Source organism: Rhinatrema bivittatum, chromosome 2 (genome assembly GCF_901001135.1).
Source record: "Rhinatrema bivittatum chromosome 2, aRhiBiv1.1, whole genome shotgun sequence".
NCBI classification, from domain to species: Eukaryota; Metazoa; Chordata; class Amphibia; order Gymnophiona; family Rhinatrematidae; genus Rhinatrema; species Rhinatrema bivittatum.
Genome location: NC_042616.1, coordinates 171,261,000 through 171,281,163, shown reverse-complemented (window position 1 = coordinate 171,281,163; position 20,164 = coordinate 171,261,000). Strand labels below are relative to the sequence as shown.

Sequence of the window (20,164 nt, the reverse complement as noted above, 5' to 3'; positions counted from 1 at the left end):
CTGGAGACCGGCACTCCCCCGGGAGGAGCCCTTAGGAGTCCAGCCGCTGGGACTTTTGGAGATTCACCCTGGAGACCGAAGTCCCCCCAGTAGGAGCCCGTAGGGACCCAGCCACTGGGACTTAGGCGACTCCTTTAAGATGGAAGATGGTCCGGATGCAGGCGCCTCCTGCAGATCGTGGGTTCCAGACGGCTGGCACCTCCAGCAGGTCGTAGGTAATCCAAAGGTCGGTTCAGGAGTCTGAGTCCAAAGGACGGTCCGCAGCCAGGCCAGGGGTCAAAGTCCAGAGAGCGGTCCGAAGCCAGTCCAAGGGTCGAAGTCCGAAGAGCAGTCCAAAGCCAGTCCAGGGGTCGAAGTCCGAAGAGCGGTCCAAAGCCAGCCCAGGGGTCAGAGTCCAGAAGAATCAATCTAGCGAGTAGGGCAGAGCAGAAGCGGGACAAAGAACAAATCAGGAACACAGCAACAGCAGGCCGAAGACCAGGAACCTTGTTGCAAGGCACTGGAGTGCTCTAGCTGCAGGGTACTTATCCCCTGAAGGCGTCTGACGTCATCCAGGGCCAGATTGAGATTTTCCCGCGCTGGCCCCTTTAAATGGGGCTCCTCCCCACGTGCGCGCGTCAGGGGGCGGGGCCAGCCGCACCAGAGCGTCGGCATCTCTCCCAAGGAGGGAGAGACGCCCTCCAGCGCGTCTCTCCCGAGGAGGGAGAGACGCGCTGGAGGGCCTGCGAGCCCGAAGAAGATCAGAAACAGGCCGGGGAAGGGTGGAAACAGCCCGGGCTGCCCCCAAGGTAGGTGGAGGGACCGGAGCACGACCCGGGACCGCAGCAAGTGCATTTATATGCTTAGAATCCAGCTGTAAGAATGTAAATACTTTTGAAAATTACCTCCTTAAAGCTGGGCAAATTAATTACAGGTCCAAATTACAGTGCCTTAAAACATAGGGTCCTAAATTCAGCTGAATATTTCCCTAAGTTTAGACACCTAAGTGTAGCAGTGAGCGGTTTCTGAAAATTCATGTATGTGTCTCTTCCAAGCCACTCCAAAAAAAATATTTCAATGAAAGTGTTTTATCAATGGCAAAATGTTTCATGCAATGATTTCATCATCAAAATCCTCCAATGGTATTGCATAGCCCTCAGGAGACTTTCAGAATTCTAAAACCATGATGAATAAACAGAATTTCACTTCCCTTCCTAGTGCTACTGTGAATAATATTAAATAGGAGCACTCACATGCTAAATATTAAAAGAAAATATTTCCAGTAGCTTAACGTTTCACTGCTATGAACGACAAAATGAGCTGGGCTGTAATTTGATCTCCTATTATATTTGCTCTCTTTCTGTTTCCAATCTTCAACAAAGTGATAGATTTCAACAAATGAATTTATAACAAAGATCAAAGCTTTCAGAGCTATTAGATCATTTCATTATTGCAAGATAATACAACAGAGCAGCCTAGAGTTCATGAGTGCTAAGAACAATTTAAAAAATGAGATGAAGATAGATAAGAATTGCAAAACTAAAATGAATCTGTGACAACTGAAGACTTCATATGCAAATTATATTTTCAATGAAAAATTTCACGACTCTCCCTCCAGACAGCAGGAAAAGATGCTTGAATTAACTAATAAAAAATGCATGGAAGTTGCATTTATACTTTCCAACATATGGAATGTTGGAAAGAATTACTATGTAAAAGGGCTCCCTGTCCATCCACCTATATGTATGTAGGCAATAACTCTCCCAAAACAAGATGGAAATTCAACAATTTTGGTGTGTAGGAAGAAAATGTGAATATCTCAAACGAATTCAGAAACCAGAGAACCAAGCTGACAAAGAAAATCCCCATTGATTTTGATGGGGAATTATTAGAAGCTGTTTGAACTGTAAGAATGCCGATCAGCACTGCATTCCAAATGCCCCCCTCACCCTACCAATACTTTGCCACAGAGCAAGCCAGGCAGAGAGAGACAGAGGCAGGAGAAATAACTGAAGTAAATGGAAAAGAATGGAACAAAAAGGAGCTTCCAAAGTATGTCCCCTATGTCCCCACATGATCCCCCCCACCACCACCATACACATCCCACTATATACCTCCCACACACATGAATACACACACCACCATTCACACACATACACCCTTTCCACACCCCTACACCCCTCACACACTACACACATACACCCCTTCTACATATCTATGTTGGAAAGTTTTCCTGAAGTGATACCTCTGCATAGTTTCTCTACTTGCTTTAACATTATAAAGTTACAAGGGGGCAGATGCAATACAGTGCACTCAGCTGAGCACACTGTTTAACCCACCGTCGGACACGGGTTAAATAGGCACTAATCTACCCCCTAATGCAATAGGGGGATTAGCGCCTATTTAACCCACATCTAACGTGGAGTAAATGAGACAGCGCTCATCACATGCTCTTACTCATTCACTCCGCATTCAGAAAAATAAATGTGCGGCTCAGATGTACATTTATCGCTCAGGTATTAACGCCTGCCTGGAGCAGGCGTTAATAGCTGAGCGCATGTAAAAGAAGTACAGAAAAGCAGAAAAAAACTGCTTTTCTGAACTTCTTCAGTAAAAAAACAAAAACAAAAAAAAATACCTTGGCAGCCCGCCGAGTTATGAAGACCGACGCCAGTAAACTTGGCATCGGTTTTCATAACCGGCCGTCTGCTCGTAATGAAAACGGACGCCTCGGGTGCGCCATGCGTGCGTTAAGAAAGCGGGTGCTGAAAAGTCAGCGCCCACTTTCCGTGAAAATTATTGCATCGGCCCCAAGGATTCTTTGTTTCCTACTATATGCTAAATATAAATAACAGATCTGAAATTTTGAATGCTGGATAATTTTAAACCTGTTCCAACATAGTCCTAAAGTTATTTGGCTAACTTAGCCAAAAACAAACTAAAATCAGCTAAGTTAGCTGGATATCTTAGGGGCAACCCTGAAATGCCTCTTTTTTTTTATCCAGCTAGATTTTAGACAGATATTGACTTATCTGGCTAAAATCCAGCTGGATAACTGCCCTGATGTTCAAAAACTTGCCATTTATCCAGATAATTTGTGAGTTGTTTACCTAAATGCATTTGAATATGGACCTCTTTGATTTAAAAAGCATGTGCATTCATTCTCCCAGCAAATCTATGCACACCAAACAGCAGGTGTAATTGTATGCACATAATTTTGCCGGGATAATTATCCAAGCAAACATAGATGTGTAAGTAGTTTTTAAAAAAAATTGATGTAACCTGGGTGCATAACAGTCTGCACATTTTTATGTGGGCTATTATTAAATTATCCCATCTGTGAACTCAAAACTTCCATCCTCCACCTCATAGTGTTGCTGAGATCTCTCATGGCACTGACACTGTTAGTTCTGATGGTCTTTTGATGGCCAGAGATTTGTGTCATGATAGTGTGGAACTCTATGATGTTCCAGCTGTGTTGCTGCATGTCTTTCCAAAGATGATTCGGTTTTCTTTATGGTTATTTGATTTTAAGTCAAACTATCAAGAAAGCAAACACCTTGATCGCAAGGTCAGCCGCCGGCTTTTGACCCTCTGCAGACATCGGCAGAGGAGAGGGGCAGGGCCTCGAGCCCCAGCTGACATCAGGGCCGGCAGCAGAAACAGGAGACCTGAATCATTCATCTGGAAAGGCCAGCTGGTGACAAACAGCCAGATGTTCCGGCGAGAGGTAAGGCAGCTAGAGCCACTGCTTGTTGTGCAGCTTTGTGCTGGAAGAAAGTAAGCTTTCAAAATGGGCAGAAATGACTCTTTGGGAACCAGCCACAGTCACTAATATATTTCTTGAAGATATGAAGAAGTGATACACTTTTTGCCACAAATTTATGGGGGAGATTTTCATGCAGCCCGTATATTTGTGAACTGCCTGAGTCATTTTAATGTGTGTACTTTATATAAATCTCCAAAGAGAAAGTAGCCTTGCTGTCTCTTTTTGAAAATAGGCAAGTGCAAAGGGCACACAGGGAAGGCAATTGTTGAAGAGGCTTCTGTGGAGAAAGTAGCATTTTCCCTGCAGAAAAGGCCTTTTAGAAAATTATGTGACCAACGCATGCATAAAATTACGCACATACACACCGTATGCACACACTTTCATGCGCATAGAGGAGAGGCATTCCAGGGTGGAGTCTGGGACTTGCGCATATAGGGCCAGATTTTAAAAGGGTTATGGGCGTAAATCTGGGTCTACGCACGCCGGGCCTATTTTAAAAAGGCCCGGCAATGTGCGTAAAGCTCCGGGACGTGTGTAAGTCCCGGGGCTTTACAAAAGGGGCGGTCCGGGGGCTGGCGCGTGCAACGTGCGCCTGCCAGAGGCAGGCTCTAAAGGTAAGACAAGAGTTGGAGGGGGTTAGAGTAGGGCTAGGGGGGGAAAGGTTAGGGGAAGGGGTGGGAAGGCTAGGTTAGGGGCAAGGGAATGGAGGGAAGCGGCGTGGCTCGGCGCGGACAAGGTGCACAATTGTGCACCCCCTTGCGCACGCCGACCCCAGATTTTATAACATGCGAGCCTGCACGCGCATGTTATAAAATTGGACATACATGTGTGTGCACGGGGTAGCATGTGCACATGTAGGCCGCGCGCGCTTCTTTTAAAATCTACTCCATACTTCATTGTTTTTAAAAGTATGCATATGAATTCTCTTACCCAACCTACTTGCACTAAATACAGGTGTAATTACGGCATAATTTTTAAAGCGGAGCTCTGCGTGTATGTTTGCTTTAAAAATTGGTTTAAATTATGCATGTATTTGCTGGTTAACTCATGTGCCATGTTACAGAATTACCCCTTACAACCACTAAAAGATTTAAATGCATCTGTGCTTTTAGCGCTTATTTGTGAGGGCTAAGGAGGAAGGGTGGCCTGTATTTGAAAACTGAATGTTTTCTCCTCTGACATGAACATGCTCATAGGAGCATCTCTTTTTTACCCTGAGCTGCACAAGCCTCTCATACTTCTAGCTGCATTTAAGGAGGGCAATTTTCAGTCAGGCCATTTTAGCTGGGTAAATGCTTTTGAAAATTGCCTTCTCCAGCCCTGAAGTTCTACTTATTCAAAAAATTTTGCATGTTCTCCAGACTTTTTCTTCTTCCCAAATTATCTTGAACTGGTTTAGCAAATGTTGCTTACCTGATGTAACAGGTGTTCTCACAGGACAGCAGGATGTTAGTCCTCACAAATGGGTGACATCGAGGATGGAGCCCACCACGGAAAACTTCTGTCAAAGTTTAAACAGAACTTTGACTGGCCCCTACTGGGCATGCCCAGCAAGGCACTGACCCTGCAGCCAGCAGGGGTCTCCCTTCAGTCTGATTTTCAAAGCTACAGGCAGTGCCTAGAAAGTAAAAATAAAACGAACCCAACACCGCGGGGAGGCGGGCGGGTTTCGTGAGGACTAACATCCTGCTGTCCTGTGAGAACACCTGTTACATCAGGTAAGCAACATTTGCTTTCTCACAGGACAAGCAGGATGGTTGTCCTCACAAATGGGTGAGTACCGAGCTGAGGATGTCCCGACTTGCACCAAATGTACCCAACGGTGTGCAGCAGGCACAACAACTGAGGAAAAATTTGGGAAAGGGCATCCGCACCCTACCGGGAAGGTGGAAGGGTGTTGGTACATCAGGTTGGAAAAAGGTTACGCAAGACAGATTGGCCGAAGATGGAGTCCTGTCTTCCAGCTTTGTCCAAACAATAGTGGGCTGCAAAGGTATGGAGAGAACTCCAGGTTGCAGCTTTGCAGATGTCAGGAAGCGGCACCGAACGAAGGTGTGCCACTGACGTCGCCATGGCCCTCACAGAGTGTGCTTTAACACGGTCTTGAAAAGGAATGCCAGCTTGCTCAAAGCAAAAAGAAATGCAGTCCGCCAACCAGGAAGAAAGAGCCTGCTTACCCACAGGTTGTCCCAACTTATTAGGATGGAAAGAGACGAATAATTGAGTGCTCTTCCTGTGGGAAACTGTACGGTCTAGGTAAAAAGCTAGAGCCCGTTTACAGTCTAGGGTATGCAGGGTCTGCTCTCCAGAGTTGGAGTGGGGCCTGGGAAAAAAAAAAAAAAATAGGTAGTACGATAGATTGATTGATATGAAACTCCGAAACTACCTTAGGTAAAAATTTAGGGTGAGTGCGGAGTACCGCCCGGTCCTGCAGGAGCTTAGTGTAAGGCGGATAGGTAACTAGGGCCTGTAATTCACTAACCCTGCGAGCTGAAGTAACAGCCAAAAGGAATAACACTTTCCAAGTGAGATATTTCAAGTCACAGGAGTGCAGAGGTTCGAAAGGAGGTTTCATTAGACGACCAAGAACCAGGTTAAGGTCCCAGGATGGGGCCGGAGGACGCAAGGGTGGCTTTAGATGGAGTAAGCCCTTAAGAAAGCGTGTTACTAGGGGTTGCACTGAAATAGGATTACCCCCAATACCCTTATGGAAGGCGGCTACCGCACTGACATGCATTCTGATAGAAGAGGTTTTAAGACCTGATTCAGAGAGATGCCATAAATAGTCCAAGAATTTGGAGATTGGACAGGAAAGGGGATCAAGAGACTGAGAAGTGCACCATGATGTGTATCTTTTCCATTTGTATGAGTAAGACTTTCTTGTGGAAGGCTTTCGTGAAGCTATCAGGACTCGAGAAACGGAATCTGAAAGGTTAATGGTTGAAGGACTAACCTTTCAACATCCATGCCGTCAGGGACAAGGCTTGGAGGTTGGGATGGAGGAGGCATCCGTCGTTTTGAGTGAGCAGATGCGGGTCCTTTCCCAGAGGAATGTGCCTGCGGATGGAGAGATCCTGGAGTATTGGAAACCATACTTGGCGTGGCCAGTAAGGTGCTATCAGGATCATGGTTCCTCCGTCCTGGCGTAGCTTCACGAGAGTCTTTGACACAAGAGGGAGTGGAGGGAATGCATAGAGCAGACCGGTTGTCCACTTGAGGGAGAATGCATCCCTCGGCCGAGAGTGGTTGCTCCGAATGAGAGAGCAGTAATCGTCCACTTTGTGGTTCTGAGGGGACGCAAAGAGGTCTATGCGGGGAGAACCCCACTTGCGAAACAGAGAGGTCGCTACCAGAGGATCGAGTGACCACTCGTGTGGGTGGAAGACACGGCTCAGCTGGTCTGCCAATACATTGTCTACTCCCGGTAGGTAAGTGGCCCTGAGGTACATGGAGTGGGAGAGGGCTTCCGCCCAGATCTGCGCAGCTTCCTGACACAGAAGGAAGGAGCCTGTGCCTCCTTGCTTGTTTATGTACCACATGGCCACTTGGTTGTCCGTCTGGATTAAGATTATCTGACGAACGAGATGATCTTTGAAGGTGCGGAGCGCATAGCGGATTGCTCGAAGTTCCAGGAAATTGATCTGGTGTTTGGCTTCCTCTTTGGACCATAACCCTTGGGTTTGAAAGTCGTCCACATGGGCTCCCCAACCGATGTGAGAAGCGTCGGTGGTTAGGATTACTTGCGGGTCCGGTGGAAGAAAAGGTAAGCCCTGAAGGAGGTTGACCTGAGTCGTCCACCAGGTTAAGGATAGGCGCAGCGCTTGTGTGACTGTGACTATGGAGGACAGAGGCTGAAAAGCTTGAATCCATTGGTGTCGTAGAGTCCATTGTGTTACTCTCATGGCTAGTCGGGTCATGGGAGTAACTTGAACCGAGGATGCCATGTGTCCTAGGAGAATGAGGAACTGGCGAGCCGTGGCAGTGTTCTGAGACTGGAGCTGGCGAGCCAGGGACATTAGGGTGTGGACCCTCTGAAGAGGAAGGTAAGCCTTTGCTTGTAAGGTGTCCAAGTCTGCTCCAATGAAGAATAAGGTTTGAGACGGGACTAAGCAAGATTTCTCGTAATTGACAAGAAAACCTAAGGAAAGGAGTGTTTGAATTGTCAATTTTAGGGAGGATTGAGCTATCTGTTGGGTGGAGGCCCTGATTAGCCAATCGTCCAGGTAGGGATAGACGTGGACACCTTCCTTCCTTAAGAATGCTGCTACCACTACGAGGCATTTGGTAAAGACTCGTGGGGCAGAAGCCAGACCGAAAGGTAGGACACGGTATTGATAATGGTCGTGGCCTACGAGAAACCGCAGATATTTGCGATGGGATTGTGTGATCGCAATGTGGGTATAAGCGTCCTTGAGGTCAAGAGAGCACAGCCAATCCCCTCTTTGTAGCAGAGGGAGCAGCGCGCCTAGGGTTACCATTTTGAACTTCTCTTTTTGAAGGTATTTGTTGAGGGCTCGAAGGTCCAAAATGGGACGTAGTCCCCCTGATTTCTTTGGTATTAGGAAGTATCTGGAATAGAATCCCTTGCCTCGTTGAGAGGGAGGAACGGGTTCTATAGCATTTGATTTCAGAAGAAGAGACACTTCCTGTTGTAATTGAGCCAAATGGGTGGATAGACTCCACGCTTGAAGAGGCGGGGAGTCTGCCGGAAGAGTTATGAAGTTGAGGTGGTAACCCTGTGCGATAATTGTTAGCACCCACTGATCTGAGGTGATCTGCAACCAAGGTTGTAGAAAATGGTACAGTCGACCTCCTACAGGAATGTCTGGAAGAGGGGTTTGGCATGTGTTCCCTACAGGGGAGTCAAAGGCCAACCGCAGGCCCAGGAGGAGGGGCTACAGTAGGCCTTTGTTTCCTAGGCTGACGCGGCTGAGGCCTAGTAGAGGATCGAGCTGGACGAGGCCTGGCCGATGGAGGGTAGTAACGGCGTGGCCGAAAGAACGACTTCTTAGAGTCCTTCTTAAGTGGTTGTTTGGAGGAAACCTCAGACGGAACAGAAGAAAGTTGTTTCAACGTCTCGTGGTGATCTTTCAATTCAGCTACTATTTGCTGAATTTGTTCTCCAAACAAATTGTCCCCTAAGCAGGGTAAATCCGCTAAACGATCCTGGACCTCTGGGCGAAGGTTGGATGATTTTAACCAAGCCCAACGTCTGGCCGAGATGGCAGTAGCTGAAACCTTTGTGGAGGCATCGAAGATGTCATAAGCCGTTCTGATCTCGTGCTTCCCCGCTTCAAATCCTTTATTAAGAAGGGCCTGAAGCTGTGGCTGGTATTGGTCAGGTAATGTGTCAGCAAAATCTTGCATCTGTTTAAGGATGGCTCTGTTATATTGCGTCATGTAGAGTTGATATGAGGCTATGCGAGAAATCAGCATAGCTCCATGGTACACTTTCCGTCCCACACTGTCTAGGAATTTATTGTCCTTGACCGGCGGAGTGGAGGAGTGTGGCTTGAGACGCTTGGCTTTTCTTTGTGCGGACTCCACCACAACAGAGCGATGATCCAGTTGAGGCTTTTGAAAGCTTGGTGCTGACTGGACGAGGTATGTGGAGTCAGCCTTCTTGTTAACTGGTGATACAGATGAAGGAGATTCCCAGTTTTTCTTTAAGAGATCGAGAAACACCTGGTGAATGGGCATGGAAGCGATGATTTTTGGAGCGTCCAAAAATTGAAGCAGTTCCATCATCTGATGTCTGTCATCGGTCTCAGATTGCAGCTGAAAAGGTACAATTTCGGACATCTCCTTTACAAAATTAATAAAGGAGAGATCCTCTGGAGGAGATCTTTTTCTACTCTCTGTAGGAGAAGGCAGTGATGGTAAATCTGTGTCAGAAGATGTATCATCACCCCAGGTATCATAGGGATCACTTGGGGGTTGAAGCCCCGATGGACCTGGTTGAGGATCCGAAGGCATCGAAGGAAACCTTGGAGGAACCGGTGGTACAATCGGTACTGGGAACGGCATCGAGGGTTTCGGTGCTGCCGATGGAGTCGGTGCCGGTCTTGGAACCGATGGAGCCAAAGGATAAATCGGTGGAGATATTCGAGAAGGCACCGATGGGACCACCCCGGAAGGGGGAATCAGGAACGGTGTTTCTCCCGCCGATGAAAATCCAGTTGGAGACGATGGCGCTGTCGGTGCTACTGGAATTATCGATGGGAGGGCATGTACAAGTGCCTCCATACGTTGTAGTAGCGGTGCCAGCGCTTCCACCAAAGGTTCGGTGGTCGGTTCCTTCCTCGGTGGCGGAGTCGGTGCCGGGGTCGATGCCGGTGGCGGTGCCGGAATCGGTGCCGGAGACGGTGCCAATGGAGGTTGGAATCTTTGCATCGCTTTCTCGATGGCCTCCTGGACCAGCCGGTCCAGTTCTGCCCGGAGACCAGGGGTAACAATACCCGGCTCGACGGGAGAGGGAGGCTGAGGCAGAGCCGGAGGGACCACTGTAACCGGTGGGATCACGGCTCCCACACCCCGAGAGGGTGAGGGTTTCCTCGATGCCTGCGAACGAGACGTGGACGGTGCCAAGTCTGAACGAGGCCTCTTAGTCGGTGGCTCGGCTTGTTCAGAGGTCGATGACTGTGGATCCTCGACAGGCCGAGACTTGTGCCGTCGATGGCGATGCTTGTCCTTCCGGTCTCCTCGCTCATCCGGGGAGGGGACAGGAGTCGACGGCCGAGAAGTCATCGATGGTGGACGGTCACCGGAGGGTTGACGATGGTGGTGCAACTTCGACGGTGCCGGTTCCGATGACGTCGATGCTATCGATGGCGTTGGGGTGGGTGCATGGAAGAGGAGCCCCATCTTCTCCATCCTGGCTTTGCGACCCTTAGGTGTCATTAGGGCACATTTGGTGCAAGTCAGGACATCATGCTCACTACCCAAACACAAAACACAAACCCTATGGGGGTCTGTGATTGACATAGTCCGGGTACAATCCGGGCATCGACGGAACCCCGTCGCCATGGCTTAAGGCCAAATTTAGTCGCGGGCTCGGTAATTTCCAACAGGCCTCAAGGGCCAAATTCGACGGTAGTCGAAGAAAAAAGGCAAAAAACTTACCGGTTTCCGCGGAGGTGACAAAAATTTGTCGAAGGGAGACCCCTGAGGGGCAAATTTTCTTCGGAAAGAAAAATACCGAATTCCTGTCAGGAACGTGGTAAGAGAGCTCCTTTCACCGCGTGGCAACTGCTGCGCGGAAAAAAGAAGACTGAAGGGAGACCCCTGCTGGCTGCAGGGTCAGTGCCTTGCTGGGCATGCCCAGTAGGGGCCAGTCAAAGTTCTGTTTAAACTTTGACAGAAGTTTTCCGTGGTGGGCTCCATCCTCGATGTCACCCATTTGTGAGGACAACCATCCTGCTTGTCCTGTGAGAATACATGTATCTGCTTATCAGATATGGAGCCTGATTTAATAAGGGTTTTTCCCATTTTGTGTCTATGGGAAAAATGCTTAGTAAATTAAGCCCTCACAGCATTTTTTTCGTAGTAGTATTTTGCATTGAAACCTGCCCTTTTAGGTGATTTAAAGATTTTTTTTCCAAACAATTCACCTTAGAGCCTAGTGCTTACTTTATTTCTATAATAGCTTGCAAAATTAATTCAAAAGTTACATCACTGGACATCATTTGGATCTTAACTAAGTGCTTTATTTATTTTATTTATTTATTTAAGTTTTTTATATACCAACATTCAAGACGGTGGTCCCATCATGCTGGTTCACAAGAAACAGGGGTGAAATTATAATAAACTTTATAGCAGACAACACCAGACTAAAAACTCAGCTCCTACTTAGACAATTCCATTAAAGCACTATCACAAGCTACAAACAGATCTGAATCCAGTTGGACATCTTTGTCTGATTGGAAAACCTTGGGCAGCGAAGATAACGGATCTACAGCTCCATCCCACTTGCCATCTGAGACAGCCTGAGCCCATCGGTCCCACCCCATGCTACCTGGAGGAATTTGGAAGGGAAAGACATCCGTTTTCTCTTTTCTTTTCACCACGGAAGAGGAAAAAAATGCCAAAAAAAAATTAAAAATAAAAGGAATTTAGCCTACACACTCAGAAGACAAGACAGAAAGACAAACAAATTAGAAACTTGTGCCCACTCTCTCATTTCAATCGATATAAAGGTATGAAATAGAAAGGGCCAGATAAGCAAGAGGACATCACACTTATGTGACCGACAGCCAGTCTGGTTACCAGTAAGCCCTGGGGTATGTCAGGCAGTACAGTTAGTGATGAAAGATAATTAGGGGAGGATCTATGCAGTGCAGCCCCTCCCTTTGAGGGTGCTGGGAAGGACTTTCCCCTCCTGTGAGGTTATATAGCAGCTTTCTACAGAGAGCTCGGGTGGAGGGCAGTATAGTTTGTATTTTTGGAGGAAGACTGGATAATTTTTCCCGCGGTTGATTTTTTACCTGCCCGGAGGCCTGGGCTCCATCCTGCCCAGGACCCTATGGGACAGATTGAGGACTCCACTGTTGAAACCCTCTCCATAGGTGCAGAGTGATTGTCCTGGGACTAATTTTGGGAATTTGGGACTTTTGCTTGGTAGGAGCCTTGTGACACACCTGGGCCTTTCCTGGATTCAAGGAACGGGAACCTTGTGTTTGGGACTCCCAGGGAAAGGGAAGACCTGCCCTTCAGAGGTGGTACCTGCTGCAAGGAACAACACCAGTGTTAGAATTTTTGGGGACAAGAAAGACGTTTGGTTAGTGGCCCAGGAGGAAAGTTTTTGCTTTCCTTCCTGCTTGGAGCGAGAAACAGCCCAAGCTGCTCTTTGGACACATGAATCCACCCATTTGGGATCCCCACAGGAAAAAAACAAAAAACAAGAAAGAGAACAAGAGTAAAGATCATGAAAATCTGCTAACTCTGAGTAAGAACCTATTTACATTACTGAGGACACCCATCCGGTGTCTTCACCCTGGGAAGAGAGAGGTTTGGACTCTATGTAAGGACAGGATTTTGGCCTTCTTTGGAAGGGGTTTTCCCAACCAGTTTAGGGTTCCCCTGCCCATGGGGACCTCCATTCCAACTAATCCAGGAGGGTGGACAGATCTCTTGCCGACAAGGAAGACTCCTGCAAGATAGAGGAAAGAGCCTGTAAAAGAATTTAAATTGAGAAAGTGTTGTGGTGATTGGAAATAAGTTATGTTCCATATTCCAGCTGATTTTTTTAAACAGTAAAGAGACTTTGATTTTGGACACTAATAACTCGTCTCCAGCATGGTGACTGGCACCTGCAACACACGTTTAACAAAACAACAAATAACCATCTCCCAGGGACAAAGATTGTAGATAAAGGCACCCCTCGCATTCTGGGCCCTGAAAAGATAACTACCCCCTCCTCCCCCCCCCCCCCATCCAACCAAGGATCCATGCTCTGGGAAAAAGAGACTGTATTTTAAGAGCTAGCCAGGGTTCCAGCCCTGAAGAGATATTAAATATTTTTATGGCGCCATTGGAGTACAGCCCACTTCTAGAGGTGGGATTACACTTAGAATTTGCCAAATTCTAGGTAAAGAACTATCCTTTCCTGGCTCCAGTTGCTCTCTTAACAGCACTGATGAAGTAGTTGTTAGGAGAGCTATGGAGATCTGGCTTCCACATTTGTGTGGGTGTGGATAATGGTGGTGGGGTAGGGGTTCCTGCAACACATTACGTTTCTCACATGGTCTATTTAGTGCATGGTAAAGTGAGATACCATTCCATTGTTATTTCTGATAACATGCTAGAAGTTACCAAGTGATATTTTTGCATATATTATCTTAGTACACAGGGATCAAGCTATCCAGTTTTACTGCTTGGTAATTTTAATTAGTTATTGTGTCTAAATTCCCAAATTATTGCAATATAGTACATGTTGGGGTAGATTTTCAAATAGACCTAGCTGGCGAAATGCAAAAATGAACTCCTGCTGAACAACTAACCAGAGTCACATGTGTTCTCAAAGCAGCTATGTTAAGATGTTTAACATGTGGGTGTTCCCAGAGGTCTAGCTAACCAGAGTGAATTTTCCAAGCTAGCTGGGTAAGATAGCTTCCTATCACCATGTGTACTAAAGGCCGGCTTAAATCTAGTTGGTTATGTTGTAGCTGGATAGATTTATCCAATGTTTCAGTCGTAACTTAGCCAGCTAAGCTCAACTAAGCTTTTCTTAAACCTAACTGGCCAGATATATCGTCACTAAACAGGTTGTTTAAAAACTGAACCCATACCTCTTTGTGTGTATGGGAAAAATGCTTAGTACATGTGGCCCTATATATCTCAGTAGGGTACTTTGAGTATCAAGAGTGAATATCTAGATTTTGAAAATCCATTCAGCTTCTTCTGCATTTAATAATAGACATATAGAGCTAAATATTGAGCAGAGCAGTGCGCAACAAATTACCTGAGCAAATGTACCAGGGTAACTATAGTTGAGATATTGATCAGGAAACCAATCCCACTGAATATACCCAATTAAGTTTAAAATTATCTGTGCAACTTTCCCCTAATAAATCTGGACCTGCTTTCAAAACAGATGAAAATTAACCAGCTAAACCTAGCCAGACAAAGCTGAATATCCATGCTATCTGCTTAAGTTCAAGCTCCTCCCTGGAACATCTCCATGCTCCCTCTTTTTATCCGGGTAAACCAGGTAATGACTTACCTGGCTAAAACTTACTCATTCCAAAGGTCGGAACATGTAAAAACTCAGCTGGACCAACCCCTTTGAATATGGACTTCATAACTTCAGACTTGAATGCACATCTGTGTACATTTGAAAATGTAGATCCCTAAAGTCAAGGCATTTACTGGTTTAAGATGCTAAACAAGGCAGGAAAATAGCACCACATGCACTCTTCTGGAGTTCAGAAATGTATACAAAAGATAATAAGGTGCTCCTTATGCATGATAACTAAAGGCTTAAAAATGCAGGACAGTATCTCTGTTGCTCTGTACTGGTTTCTTAAAAGTGAAGTGTTTTTATGTTTTATTTTTATCTGGAGAAGTTGTCTATATAAACATTCTTAAGCAAAAATGTTAGCTCTGTTTAATTAACTGAAAAGAGAAAACACCCCATGTGAAGCCTTAACTACCATGACCTTCTTCATAATAAACCTCATTTACAATTTCTCTATGGTAACTTTGTGCAGTATTTGTTATGGTAGTCAAAACCAGTCTGATAAGTTGACTTCTATCCTGTTTGCTAGTGGGTGGAACCTCTATATTGTTGAAATGAAAGTCATCTGTAATTTCTTAAAGGTCAATTCATCCAAAGGCCAGAAAGAAGGCCATGGGGAATAATTATTTGAAACGTTGGTCAAATATTTAAAATGTTTTCCTGAGATTGAAAATGGCAAATAGGCCATCATTGAACAAGTAAGATATGTGAAACTGACTCTGGTCCAAGCCATGGAATGACTTATCAGTCTCAGTATCACTGTTGGTCATGCTAAAATTGCTCTGACATTGGTTCTTTATAGGAAAAGAAAGAAGAAGCACACAGAGCATGTACAATGAATAATGTAAACTCCATGTAAGAGCAAGAAAGCAGAAACACTTGCTCACACTTCAGTCTTAGATATTTATGCATCTGGCTGGTCCATAGCAATCAATGATCAAAAATGCATCAGTCACATTATACAAGAACTGCTCTTACAAACCCCACTCCCCAAAAAACACCAATGGGTTAGAAAGCTTCCAAGTATAGACTGTGGATCTTTAATGCCAGTGTAACCCCACCCCGGTGTGCCAATCCTACACGGATGGGGCCAAAAACTTATTTATGGGGACAGGGACCCTGACATAGTCTCTTTATTGGATGGGGTGAAAGTTGCCTTCAAAGGACCCGAGTGCTAAGGGTGTCTCTGGTATGTTTGTGTGCCCCAGGGAGAGGAGCATCCCATGGTGAAGTTCACATTGTGGGTCCAATATGCAAAAAAACCACTCCAGACTCCAAGGTGGTGTCCAAAAATAAAGTGTACTTGCAGATAAGCAGTGGTAAATGGGCTCAATCTATTCAGTCTTAGCCCCACAATTAATCTGGGTACTACACAGTTCTTTCTCGCAATCTGTGCAGAAGTATCTCTCACAGGCACTCAGGGTGTCCCCACTTTCAAGCAGTAAAAGGCGTGGAGGCCCTGGCTTTTGGTGGTGAGGCAGGGATTCCTCTCCAACCCTAGATACAAATATGCAAAACAGTCTTGGCACAGAGAGCTTCAAAATTCTTTCTTTCTCTCCCCAGGGTGAAGACTCCTGTGTGGTGTCCTCAGTGTTCTCAATGTATTTGCTACTCACAGTTTTATGTTCTCTTGATGCTTGAATCCCTTATGGGAAGAATCTAGATGAACAGCAGCTTCTAATGTTCCCTTCAGATAGGAAGAGGCAGTCAAACACTTCCTCCCCTTGTAAACCAATTTAACACTAGAGGGTCTTGGCACTGGATCACCACCTCCTCCTTCTTCACTGAGGTGTAGAGGGGCAGGTCTTCCCTAACCTAGGAAGCCCCAACAACAGGGTTCCCCAATTCCTGAGTCCAGGTGGTGCACAGAATTTTACTAGGCCTCCTATGAAGAAAATGCAAAAAGCCCAAACTATTCCCAGAGGGGTAACCCAAATAGTTAGTCTGTAGATTGGATGGAAACCCTCCCAGCCATGGTCAGCTTCCAAAGGCTAGGTTAGCCTGCTTTCTTTGACTGAGCCTGAAAAAACAACAAAGGCTAAGCTCCTGAACTACCTCCTAACTTCACAAAACCCATAAAAGACTGCCCATAAACTCCCCCTAGGGAAATGCTTAAAAAACATCTCAGCGGGATGGCCATTCTAGACCTGCCAATGGGAGGGGCTGCATTTGAATGGTATCCTCCCCTTTACAGACCTACACTGCTCTAGCTGGAATTCAGGACTCTCCCAGGGCTTACTGGTGACCGAAATTGGCTATCGGTCACACCAGCTACTATTAACATGTTAAAAAAATCTTTTCCTTCTCTATATGATCTTTGTCCTTCTTTATTTCATTTAATTTTGGTTTATGCCTTTAAAAAAAAAAAACAACTGTACTCAAAATGTTACAACATAATACAAATAGATAATCAAGTTAATACAATACAAAATAAAAATAGCCTAACCATCAAATAATACAAACAGTATAACAATCAAATTATACATAAATAATACAAACACATTAAAATAGATAAACAATATACCAGTCCCTCCTAGAGATGTGAATCATGTCCTCGATCGTCTTAACGATCGATTTCGGCTGGGAGGGGGAGGGAATCGTATTGTTGCCGTTTGTGTGTGTAAAGTATCGTCATAATCGTTAAAATCGTGAGCCGGCACACTAAAACCCCCTAAAACCCACCCCCGACCCTTTAAATTAAATCCCCCCCCCCCAATGCCTTAAATTACCTGGTGGTCCAGCGGCACACTAAAACCCCCTAAAACCCACCCCCGACCCTTTAAATTAAATCCCTCTCCCTCCCGAACCCCCCCCCCCAAATGCATTAAATTACCTGGGAGTCCTCCGTAGCGGCGGTCCGTGGCTAAATCGGGGGAAGGGGGAAAGCACGAAAACCGGCACACTAGATCGTGAGGTCTTCAGCTGGCGCCATTTTTCAAAATGGCCGCCGCCATTCACGAAAACGATTCGATGCAAGAGGTCGTTCCGGACCCCCGCTGGACTTTTGGCAAGTCTTGTGGGGGTCAGGAGGCCCCCCCAAGCTGGCCAAAAGTTCCTGGGGGTCCAGCGGGGGTCAAGGAGCGATTTCCTGCCGCGAATCGTTTTCCGTACGGAAAATGGCGCCGGCAGGAGATCGACTGCAGGAGGTCGTTCAGCGAGGTCCGGAACCCTCGCGAGATTTCCGGACCTCGCTGAACGACCTCCTGCAGTCGATCTCCTGCCGGCGCCATTTTCCGTACGGAAAACGATTCGCGGCAGGAAATCGCTCCTTGACCCCCGCTGGACCCCCAGGAACTTTTGGCCAGCTTGGGGGGGCCTCCTGACCCCCACAAGACTTGCCAAAAGTCCAGCGGGGGTCCGGAACGACCTCTTGCGTCGAATCATTTTCGTCTATGGCTGCCGCCATTTTGCGGCGGCCATTTTGAAAAATGGCACCGGCTGAAGACCTCACGATCTAGTGTGCCGGTTTTCGTGCTCTCCCCCTTCCCCCAATTTAGCCACGGACCGCCGCTACGGAGGACTCCCAGGTAATTTAATGCATTTGGGGGGGGGTTCGGGAGGGTGGGGGATTTAATTTAAAGGGTCAGGGGTGGGTTTTAGGGGGTTTTAGTGTGCCGGTTTTCCTGCCCTCCCCCTTCCCCCGATTTACGATTTTTTGACGATAAATCGGGGGAATTGGTATTGTATCGTGGCCCTAACGATTTTTGACGATTTAAAATATATCGGACGATATTTTAAATCGTCAAAAAACGATTCACATCCCTAGTCCCTCCTCCACAAAAGAAAAGCCCTGCAGCCTGCCATGCAGAAATAGAATGACAGCTGTTTTGCTCCTGAATGTACAGCAGTGATAGTATCCTTACAAAACACACCTTTCCCTTTCAAGGACCATTCAGTACTTAACCATTGCAATACTGTAATAGGCTCAATATCTCACAATTACCTATAACACAGGACAGCAAGGCTGAGGAATTGGCCAATGGAGCCTTACCTGTCATGGAACATGCACAATGGCTCCATCTATGCACCATCTACCCTGAAAGACTCCACAGAGCATTCCGAGAAACAATGTAATAATAGAGGGAGTAGTCATGGGGAACGCTGCCTTTATTTATGCCACTATTTCTAAGTTGAAGGTTCCAGGAGGCAAATATAAGTGTGTGGGTGACTAATACCTAGTGGGCCAAGTAGGAAGAGAGGGGAAGGAGTTAAAACAGAGGACATTAATGGTGTATCCATGGTGGCTCCACTGCTTGTGTATCCCAAATATTTTTTCCTGAGATACCAAAGAGACATCAGTGTGCTATGGCAGTCAGAAAAGCAAACAGAATGATGGGAATTATTAGGAAGGGAATGGTGAATAAAATGGAAAATGTCATAATTCCTCTGTATCGCTCCATGGTGAGACTGCACCTCAAATACTGTGTACAATTCTGGTCAGCACATCTCAAAAAAGATATAGTTGCGATGGAGAAGGTACAGAGAAGGGCGACCAAAATAATAAAGGGAATGGAACAGCTCCCCATGAGGAAAGACTAAAGAGGTTAGGACTTTTCAGCTTGGAGAAGAGATGGCTGAGGGAGGATATGATAGAGGTGTTTAAAATCATGAGAGGTCTAGAATGGGTAAATGTGAATTGGTTATTTATTCTTTCAGATAATAGAAGGACTAGGGGGCACTCCATGAAGTTAGCATGTGGCACATTTAAAACTAATCGGAGAAAGTGCTTTTTCACTCAACGCACAATTAAACTCTGGGATTTGTTGCCAGAGGATGTGGTTAGTGCAGTTAGTGTAGCTGGGTTTAAAAAAGGTTTGGATAAGTTCTTGGAGGATAAGTCCATTACCTGCTATTAATTAAGTTGACTTTGAAAATAGCCACTGCTATTACTAGCGACAATAACATTTAAGTTCAAATTTTAAAAGGTGCGCGCAGGCGTAGATTTGTTCGCGCAACCCAACGCGAACAAATCTACGCCCGATTTTATAACATGCGCGCGCTACCGCACGCATGTTATAAAATCCAGGGTTGGCGCATGCAAGGGGGTGCACAATTGTGCAACTTGCGTGCACTGAGCTGCGCAGCCTTCCTTCGTTCCCTCCGAGGCCGCTCCGAAATCAAAGTGGCCTCGGAGAGAACTTTCCTTCCGCCTCCCCCCACCTTCCCCTCCCTTCCCCTCTCTTCCACTTCCTAAACCGCCCCCCAGCCCTATCTAAAAAAAACCCCATACCTTTGTTGAAGAAGTTACGCACGCCGGCCAACCTCTGGCCTGCGATCCCGGGCACAGCGGCAAATGGCCGCTGTGCCTGGAGGCTCCGGCCATGTCCCCTCCCCACCCAGGAGCGCCCACACCCCACCCCTTTTTGCAAGCCCCGGTACATACGCGCATCCCGGGGCTTGTGAGTGTCACCCGGCGCATGCAGGGGCAGCTTGGGGCAGCTTTTTGGTGGTTACGCGTATATCTTACACGCGTAACCCTTTGAAAATTTACCCCTTAGTTTTTAGGTACTTGCCAGGTTCTTATGGCCTTGATTGTCCACTGTTGAAGACAGGATGCTGGGCTTAATGGACCCAGTATGGCATGTTCTTATGTTCGATTGTCTTTAATCTCCTAAATAAACTCTTTTACAGCAGTTTATATTTGGCAGATTCTGACTATCTAGCACTATTTTTCAATTGAA

At 46.4% G+C, this 20,164-nt stretch overlaps 1 protein-coding gene across 4 annotated transcripts in view; it reads right to left on the bottom strand.

Annotated features, from left to right (window-relative positions):
* The window catches only part of HEPACAM2 (HEPACAM family member 2), a 217,815-nt gene that overhangs the window by 156,901 nt on the left and 40,750 nt on the right, over positions 1–20,164 (bottom strand). The window lies entirely within an intron of this gene.